The sequence below is a fragment of the Eptesicus fuscus genome, chromosome 13 (assembly GCF_027574615.1).
Source record: "Eptesicus fuscus isolate TK198812 chromosome 13, DD_ASM_mEF_20220401, whole genome shotgun sequence".
NCBI lineage: Eukaryota > Metazoa > Chordata > Mammalia > Chiroptera > Vespertilionidae > Eptesicus > Eptesicus fuscus.
The window spans coordinates 69221477-69231061 of NC_072485.1; positions in this window are offsets into that span (position 1 = coordinate 69221477).

Here is a 9585-nt window from a genome sequence, read left to right on the forward strand (position 1 = left end):
AGAAAATGACCGAAGGAATTGCTGAGAGGGAATTGACCAACAGGAATTGGGATCAAGAAGACGAAACCCCGCTGAGACCCGAGTCCAGGCGAGCCTGCGAGCCTCTGGGCTCAGATGTGGTCACACGCCTCTGGGTCTAGGTGAGGCCTCACGCCCTTGGGTTTGGGTGAGGCCACGCGCCCCTGGGTCCAGGTGAAGCTGGATTCCAGGTTCGGGTGAGGCCATGTGCCCCTGGGTCCGGGCGAATCTGAACCCTGGGTCCGGGTGAGGCCGTGGGCCCCTGGATCCGGGTAAGGCTGGGTCCCGAGTACGGGTGAGGCCGTGAGCCCCTGGATCCGGGTGAGACCACGCGACCAGGGGTCTGAGAGAGGTAACGCGCCCCTGGGTCCGGGTGGCTTCGTGCACCTAGGTCCAGGTGAGGCCACGTGCCCCTGGGTCTGAGAGAGGCCACGCACCCCTAGGTCTGGGCGAGACCATGTGTCCCTGGATCCGGGTGGGGCCTCGTGCACCTAGGCCCGGGTGGGGCCGCGTGCCCCTGGGTCTGGGGGAGGCCAGGCGTCCCTGGGTCCGGGTGAGACCGTGTGTCCCTGGATCCGGGTGAGGCCTCGTGCGCCTAGGCCCGGGTGAGGCCACGTGCCCCTGGGTCTGGGGGAGGCCAGGTGTCACTGGGTCCGGGTGAGACCGTGTGTCCCTGGATCCGGGTGAGGCCTCGTGCGCCTAGGCCCGGGTGAGGCCACGTGCCCCTGGGTCTGGGGGAGGCCAGGCGTCCCTGGGTCCGGGTGAGACCGTGTGTCCCTGGATCCGGGTGAGACCTCGTGCACCTAGGCATGGGTGAGGTCACGTGCCCCGGGGTCTGAGAGGCCAAGCGTCCCTGGGTCCGGGTGAGACCATGTGTCCCTGGATCCGGGTGAGGACGCGTGCACCTAGACCCGGGTGAGCCCAAGTGGCCCTGGGTCTGGGAGAGGCCTAGCGTCCCTGGGTCCGGGTGCGACCATGTGTCCCTGGATCCGGGTGAGGCCTCGTGCACCTAGGCCCGGGTGAGCCCAAGTGGCCCTGGGTCTGGGTGAGGCCAAGCGTCCCTGGGTCCGGGTGAGACCAAGTGTCCCTGGATCCGGGTGAGGCCTCGTGCACCTAGACCCGGGTGAGCCCAAGTGGCCCTGGGTCTGGGAGAGGCCAAGCATCCCTGGGTCCGGGTGAGACCATGCGTCCCTGGATCCGGGTGAGGCCTCGTGCACCTAGGCCCGGGTGAGGCCACGTGCCCCTGGGTCTGGGAGAGGCTAAGCGTCCCTGGGTCCGGGTGAGACCATGCGTCCCTGGATCCGGGTGAGGCCTCGTGCACCTAGGCCCGGGTGAGCCCAAGTGGCCCTGGGTCTGGGAGAGGCCAAGCGTCCCTGGGTCCGGGTGAGACCATGTGTCCCAGGATCCGGGTGAGGCCTCATGCACCTAGGCCCGGGTGAGCCCAAGTGGCCCTGGGTCTGGGAGAGGCCAAGCGTCCCTGGGTCCGGGTGAGACCATGTGTCCCTGGATCCGGGTGAGGCCTCGTGCACCTAGGCCCGGGTGAGCCCAAGTGGCCCTGGGTCTGGGAGAGGCCAAGCGTCCCTGGGTCCGGGTGAGACCATGTGTCCCTGGATCCGGGTGAGGCCTCGTGCACCTAGGCCCGGGTGAGCCCAAGTGGCCCTGGGTCTGGGAGAGGCCAAGCGTCCCTGGATCCGGGTGAGACCATGTGTCCCTGGATCCGGGAGAGGCCTTGTGCACCTAGGCCCGGGTGAGCCCAAGTGGCCCTGGGTCTGGGAGAGGCCAAGCGTCCCTGGGTCCGGGTGAGACCATGTGTCCCTGGATCCGGGTGAGGCCTCGTGCACCTAGGCCCGGGTGAGGCCACGTGCCCCTGGGTCTGGGAGAGGCCAAGCGTCCCTGGGTCCGGGTGAGACCATGCGTCCCTGGATCTGGATGAGGCCTCGTGCACCTAGGCCCGGGTGAGCCCAAGTGGCCCTGGGTCTGGGAGAGGCCAAGCGTCCCTGGGTCCGGGTGAGACCATGTGTCCCTGGATCCGGGTGAGGCCTCGTACACCTAGGCCCGGGTGAGCCCAAGTGGCCCTGGGTCTGGGAGAGGCCAAGCGTCCCTGGGTCCGGGTGCGACCATGTGTCCCTGGATCCGGATGAGGCCTCGTGCACCTAGGCCCGGGTGAGGCCACGTGCCCCTGGGTCTGGGAGAGGCTAAGCGTCCCTGGGTCCGGGTGAGACCATGCGTCCCTGGATCCGGATGAGGCCTCGTGCACCTACGCCCGGGTGAGCCCAAGTGGCCCTGGGTCTGGGAGAGGCCAAGCGTCCCTGGGTCCGGGAGAGACCATGTGTCCCTGGAACCAGGTGAGGCCTTGTGCAACTAAGCCCGGGTGAGGCCACGTGCCCCTGGGTCTGGGAGAGGCCAAGCGTCCCTGGGTACGGGTGAAGCCAGATCCTGGGTCCGGGTGAGGCCGTGCGCCCCTGGATCCATCCGGGTGAGGCTGGGTCCCAGGCCCGGGTGAGACCACGCGCCCCTTGGGTATGGGTGAGGCCACGTGCCCCTTAGTCCGGGTGACGCCGTGCCCCTGGGTTCGGCCGAGACCAAACCAGAGGGAGTCGGACCTCCATTACCACCATTTGTCCACCATCCAGAGCTGAGGGGTCAGTGCTGACATGTACACATAAGGAACTACTGGACATTGAAATTGGGTCTCAAAAGAACTGTTGGTCCAGGGGGAAGCTCGCTACAGATTGATTCATTTGCCTGTCAGCATAACTATTATTGCTCGTCTCACATTCAGTTCTTATTAGTATATATCTAGTGACATATGATCTCGCTCATCTAGGGGAAATGATGAACAACATAGACTGAGGAACAAGAACAGAACCAGAAGCAAGGAGGCATCGATCGGACTATCGGGCCTCAGAGGGAGGATAGGGGAGGGTAGGGGGAGGGTGGGGGGGAGGGGGAGAGTTCAACCAAAGGACCTGTATGCATGCATATAAGCCTATCCAACGGTTAAGTTCAACAGGGGATTGGGGCATGCGTGGGGAGAGGGGTGGGCTGGGAATGGGGGGATGAGGACAAATATGTGACACCTTAATCAATAAAGAAATTTAAAAAATAAAAAATAAAAAAAATAAATAAAAAAAAAAAAGAAAATGAAAAAAAAAAAAAAAAAATAAGAGCTGTGATGGCCTTTACCCTGGGGCTGTAGTTACTGCCTCACAGGCCACATCCTGTGCCCATCCTCCCATAGTAAGCCCGGGGCTCTGCACTACACTGTCATCCATTAGTAGTAATTATCCCCACCCCCTCCCCCTGTAATACGGGTAGAGTAAGATGCTGGGGATACAATGGTGAGTGAGATCAATGAGGTTCGCATCTTCAAGAAGGGTATATTCCAGAAGAGGCAGGTAAACGGGAACATTTAAACATGTACTAGGAAAGGAAATCTTAGAAGGTGACACATGCTATACAAGGGCAGCGAGGCAGGGTGAAGCAGGTGAGTGACAGGGGTCTACTGTGACGTGTGGTCTGGGAAGGCTCTCCAAGGTGACCTTTCCGTTGACATCAACAGCTAGAGAGAGGCAGTGAGGGCCTGAGGGAGAGCATTCCAGGCAGAGGAAACAGCATGTGCCAAGGGCCCAAGGTGAAAACAAGTTCAGCTGCTGGAACTAGGAAGGCAGACGGGGTGTGGCTGGAAAGAAAGGTCTAAGAGGAAGAAGGGGCCAGGGAATGCAGGGCTATGCTGGCTACGGTAACTATATATATATATATATTTATATTGATTTCAGAGGGCAAGGGAGAGGGAGAGAGAGAGAGAGAAAGGTCAATGATGAGAGAGAATCATTGATCGGCTGCCTCCTGCACACACCTCCCCTCTCCCACTGGGTATCAAGCTCACAACTCTGGCATGTGCCCTGATTGGGAATCAAACCGTGACCTCCTGGTTCATAGGTTGATGTTGACGCTCAACCACTGAGCTACGCCGGCCGGGCAAGGGTGACCATTTATTCTACATTTTATTCTAAGTAGCAGGGAAAGGCATATTTCATAATCTCTGATCAGCCTTTTCAAAGCTCTCTTGGACTGCTGTGTGGAGAGTGACCTGGAGGAGGCAAAGTTGTGAGCGAGGGGACCGTTTAGGAGGGAAGACAGCAAGTCCATGAGAGAGGACAGTGGCTTGGCTTAGCATTAGGTAGCGTGTTAGGGTGGACAGTGGCAGCTGAAGTGAAGGGGCACAGAAGGGACAAGATGGAATCGGGTACGCTTCCTGCTCTCCAGATTAATAACAGTAATAACGTTCATGAGTACAAAGCACCTTTACAGCCACTTTCCTCCCTTCGTGAAATGGGCAGGACACTGGTTACAGGCCCATTTTCAGCTGTGTAAACTGAGGCTGAGAGGGGTGAAGAGTCCTCTGAGGTCCGCAGAGCCCGGAGGAGACTCACAGGAGCTCTCTCCCTGCCGCAGCATCCCCGCCGACACCTGCTCTTTCTGTAGGCCTGGCTGGGGACAGATGTCCTTCCTGACTCCAGGACCCCGTGGGAGCAGCCAGGCAGAGTGGGCTTCGTTTACTGGCAATTTTAGCAATCAGAGAAATGCAGGGGAGCTGCAGCTCCGCGTGCTTAGATCTGCAAGTGCACACCATGCCCTTCCTTTAATGTAAGGCTATGAAATAATAATTTATGTGTACTCAGCAACCAGAACACTTCCTGCAACCCCTTCCTTCAGCCCCACTTCCAAAGAAGGGCTCCCAGAATGCCCCGGGGTCTGTGGGGTCTGGGGAGGCTGAAGGGCAAAAGGAGAGCTGTCCTGGGAGCCTTCCATGTGTCCTTAACTGCTTCTCATCTGATGGTCAAAATAACCCTGGCCTGGCCGGCGTGGCTCAGTGGTTGAGTGTCGACCTATGAACCAGGAAGTCACTGTTCGATTCCTGGTCAGGGCATATGCCCCGGTTGCGGACTCCATCTCCAGTGTGGGGCGTGCAGGAGGCAGCTGATCAATGATTCTCTCTCATCATTGATGTTTCTCTCCCCCTCTCTCTCTCCCTCTCCCCTCCTCTCTGACATCAATAAAAATCTTAAAAAAAAAAATAATCCTGTGAAAGGGAGATTGGAAACACAGGAGACAGAGGGACCAGGGTTTGAATCCAGGCTCTGTCTCTTATCAGCTGGTGAATTGGGAGAGTGTCTTATCTACAAAATGGAGATAACAGTAGCTACCTCATCAGGGCTGGCCTGCAGAGTCCATGAGTCACACAGCATATAGTTGCTGAGCGTCGAGTAAGTGCTCAATAAACACTAACTAGCATATGAGAATGGGTTTGCCATCCTCCCCATTGAATAATGGGGAAACAGAGGCCCAGGGAGGCTACAAAAATTAACAAGGCCTGCCCGGCCGGCGTGGCTCAATGGTTGAACATTGATCTATGAACCAGATCACGGTTTGATTCCCAGTCAGGGCACGTGCCCTGGTTGTGGGCTCCATCCCCAGTGTGGGGCATGTAGGAGGCAGCCAATCAATGAGTCACTCTCATCATTGATGCTTCTATCTCTCCCTTTCCCTTCCTCTCTGAAATAATAACAAAAAAACAAAACATATATATTAGAAAAAAATTAACAAGGCCACACAAGTAGGAGTTGGCAGAGCCGTTGGCAGCTCTGTAGAGTTCAGAAGCCAGGGTCTGAAGATTGTCACCAAGCATGAAATCTCTCTGAGGGTTCCACGCAGTGCTAGAAGAGGCCTACTGTGTGCCAGGCCTTGTGCTAAGCGGTGGGGCAGCTCCGGGAAGATGAGTCAGACCCAGAGCCACCTAATGGAGGCAGACATAACACTAGCTCCCCTGATGCAGTGTGTCAGGTGCTGTCACCAGGTGCTCCCAGGGCCGGAGGAGACAGATTTGAAGGCTTTCTGGTGTGTGTGTGTGTGGGGGGGCGGGGGGGGGGAGAGGGGCGGAGAATGCTGGAAAGACATCCCAGAAATGAGACAGCCTGTGGATGGGAGAAGGGCATTCCCAACACAGGGCATTCCTGGGCCAAGACCTGAGGGCTGGTGTACTGGAGTGTTTGGGGTATGCAGGGGTTGGTTCTCAGAGCCTGGGCACGGTGGGGAGTGTGGGGCAGGGCCTGGTGTGCTGACCCCGCCCTCTACTCTCCAACCCCAACACAAACAGCCATGGCTCTTCTTTGACACCATCTGCTCAGTGGACACATGTCCCATCTGCCCAGTGGACACATGTCCCCCTGTGCCGGGCCCCTCCCCCAGTCCCCTAGTGCAGAGATGCACAGAGTACCCTCCATCTGAGCCCCAATGGGGAAACTGAGGCAGCAACTGATCCATGGTGGTTATAAAACCCCACGGGGGGTCTGAGGTAAAAAGCATGGGCTTTGGATCCCACAGTTTCAGGGACTGGAATGCTTAGTGTGTGGACCCAGCCCTTTCTGGGCTTCAGGTCCCGGCCTATAAAGCGGGCCACCTCACTGAGGCAGCCAGGAGTTGGTCTTTTTCTTTCACTCTCCCCCAAATCAGAGTGAGGGTCCGGCAAGGAGGGGAGGGGGTGAGTGGAGGAGGAGGGGGAGCTCTGGCTCAGCCTCTGGAGCCCCCAGGGACAGCTGCCTTTGGGGACCTCTGTGCTTCTGGGCGTGGGAGGAGGGCGCGGGGTGAGGGAGTGAGGAGTCCTGGGCAGGTGCTCCCTGCACCGGCCGCAGCCCCGTGCCAGGAGCCCCAGCGCCCGGGAGGAGTTCCCTTAGCTCGTGGCCAAGTGCGCTCAGGGCCTCTGGCGCCCGGGCCTCCGCTGCTCTCCGGAGCAATTATGTAATGAAGCCTGGGTGCTTCGCGGCTGGGAGCCGCCTTTGTTATTGCAATCCGCCTCGGCAGCGGCGCCCCCGGGTATTAATAAACCGATCACTCACAGTGCCAGGCTGGGCTTTATTTATGTGGATTTGGATTGGGGTACCTCTGAGGGAATCATAAACAGAGACACCGGCCTCCTCTCCGGGCCTCCTCTCCGGGGAGGGGGGAAGGGAGCCGGCCCCCACCCAGTCCGCAGTCCGATCTTGAGATCGCAAAAAACAAAAATACTCCTGCCCTTGCGGCTCAGTTGGTTGCAGCGTCATCCCTACACCAGTCAGGGCACATTCCCCAGGGACACTCATTCCCCTCACCGCGAGAATGGACAAAATAAAGTGTCCAGTGTCCTTTTACTACTAGGAATCTGCTTCACAAACTCTATTTGGCTCTCAAACCTCAGCTCCCATCAGAATCTCCGGAGGGCTCAGGGAAATGCAGGCTGCTGCCCAGCCCCTCCCCGTCCCTCCTGCGGTTTCCCATTCGGTGGTGCGAAGCGGGACTGAGACGTTGCAGTTCTAACGCAGGCCCGGTGAGCACACTTGGAGAACCACTGCGCCAGGGCGATTTTATGAATTAGAATCTGTTGGCACAGGGGACGCTCAGCACTTTGAATCTGGACCCAGCCCGAGGCTCTTGTTTGCTTGGCAAAAGTGCCAACTGTGCCCACAAGGAATAATCCAAGCTCCATCCTGTCTGAGTGCTGGGAGCTGCCCCCTTCATAGCAGCACAGAGTCACAGGTGTCCTGGGCCAAGGGTTCAAGGTCCTCAGACATGTCCCCCACCCACAGCTGCTGGAGGATGGTGTTCCTGCAGAGAGCCACATGCACTCCCCTCCACCCCACTCACTACCATTTCCACTCCACGTTCATTCCCTGCGTCAATGAACAATTATTGAGCCTTGATGGTGAGCCAGGCCCTAAGCTCAGGACGTACACGTCGAGTCTCACTTAATCCTCCAAGTACCCCGTGAGTCATCACCATTTCCCTCTTTCCGTTTGACAGATGAAGAAACTGAGGCTCAGAGAGGCCGAGAAACTTGCCTGAGGCCACAGAGGAAGTTAGGGAGGACTAGGGCCTTGGCCCTAAATCCCAGAAGGTCTAGCTCCCAAGTCCCGCTCTCACCTGACCCTGTAAGCTTTGATCTGCTGGATGCAGAAAAGGGCTCACTGCGGCCCTCTGGCTCCAGCTGTCACATCCTTCCTTTGGGAAAGCCTGGACCCCATCCTGCTGTCTGTCCCGCAGGTGAGGAGCTGCTTGGCTTTCCATAGCAGCAGCAGCATGGGAGGGATTCACGGGAGGGGGAGTAGCCTGGCAGAAGATGGGGAGGGGGGGGCCTGTCTCAGAGTTCCTGAACTCCCAGCTGCTTCTCCCGGGCCCCAAGGCTTTGCTGAGCCAGGGACCACCGGGGCGGAGAGGAAAGCCCCAGAGGTCTTACCGGGCGGGCGGGCTCCCAAGGAAGGAAGCGCTAGAGGAAGTGAGGGGAACCAGGAAGAGAAACCGGTGGGAATGATGAGTGCCCGGCCCCTCTGCCTCATTCCTTGGGACAGTGGCCTTTTCCTCCTGGGCCAGAATGGTGCTCCTTGTGGCACCCACCCTGGCCTGACAACCCCAGAGCTACCTTTTACAGTTTACAAAGCACCAGCCCTCTCCCTCCCTTCTCCTTCTGGCTGCCTGTCCTATATAATAAGAGAGGAATATGCTAATTATCCCTTAAGCCAGGTAACAACCAGATCACTGATCAGCAGGAGGGTGGGGTGGAGAGCTACAGGAGGGGGCAGGGCAGCAAGCTATGAGGGGGAAGGGGGGGAGGGAGGCTGGGGGGAGCCACAGGAGGGCAAGGCAGCGAGTGGAGAGCTACTGATGAGCTACTGGCTCACGAATTCGTGTGTAGGGCTACTAGTTGATAATATCAGCAACAATAATTTACTACGTGCCTGTTCCTTGCTTTATATGCATCCACGCTGTTAAACTCCCAATAAGCCCTAAGAGGTAGGCACTACTAATATCTCCATTTCACAGAGCAGGAAACTGAGGCTCAGAGAAATGAAAGCACTGGCCCATGGTCCCATAACTAGGATTTGAACCCAGGTCCATCAGCTCCAAAAACCTCTGGGCTCAATCACAAGGACCTCTGCCAACATCCTCGTCCAGTATGTGCGCCCTGCCCCCCCCCCCCCATCTCCATGGAGGGGATCACTCTCTCCAGGCCCTATCCCTAAGACCAGGTCCAACCCCTCCCCCTCGCCTCTCTCCTCCACTGCCCAGGTTCTGAAACTAGGCCCAAAGCCTAGTTAGATATATTTTTTTATTGATTTCAGAAAGGAAGGGAGAGGGAGAGAGATAGAAACATCAATGATGAGAGAGAATCAGTGTTTGGCTACCTCCTGCATGCCCCACGTTAGGAATCGAGCCTGCAACCTGGGCATGTGCTCTGACCAGAATCCAACCATGATCTCCTGGTCGATGCTTAACCACTGAGCCACACCAGCTGTGCAAACCAGCATCTTTAAAATCCAATTGCATTTGTATTCCTCCTGGGGCAATTCACAATCCACAAGTGATTTCTGGTGCGGACAATGACATTCCTTGTGCCCATGCCATCTCCAGCACCCACCTGCACAGGCCCACACAGTCACACAGGCTCACTCACTCACACCCAGGTACAAAAGTGTGCCTGCCCCTGCCCCTGCCCCTGCAGGGCAGAGGGAAGCCCAGCTGCTCCCCGGTGGA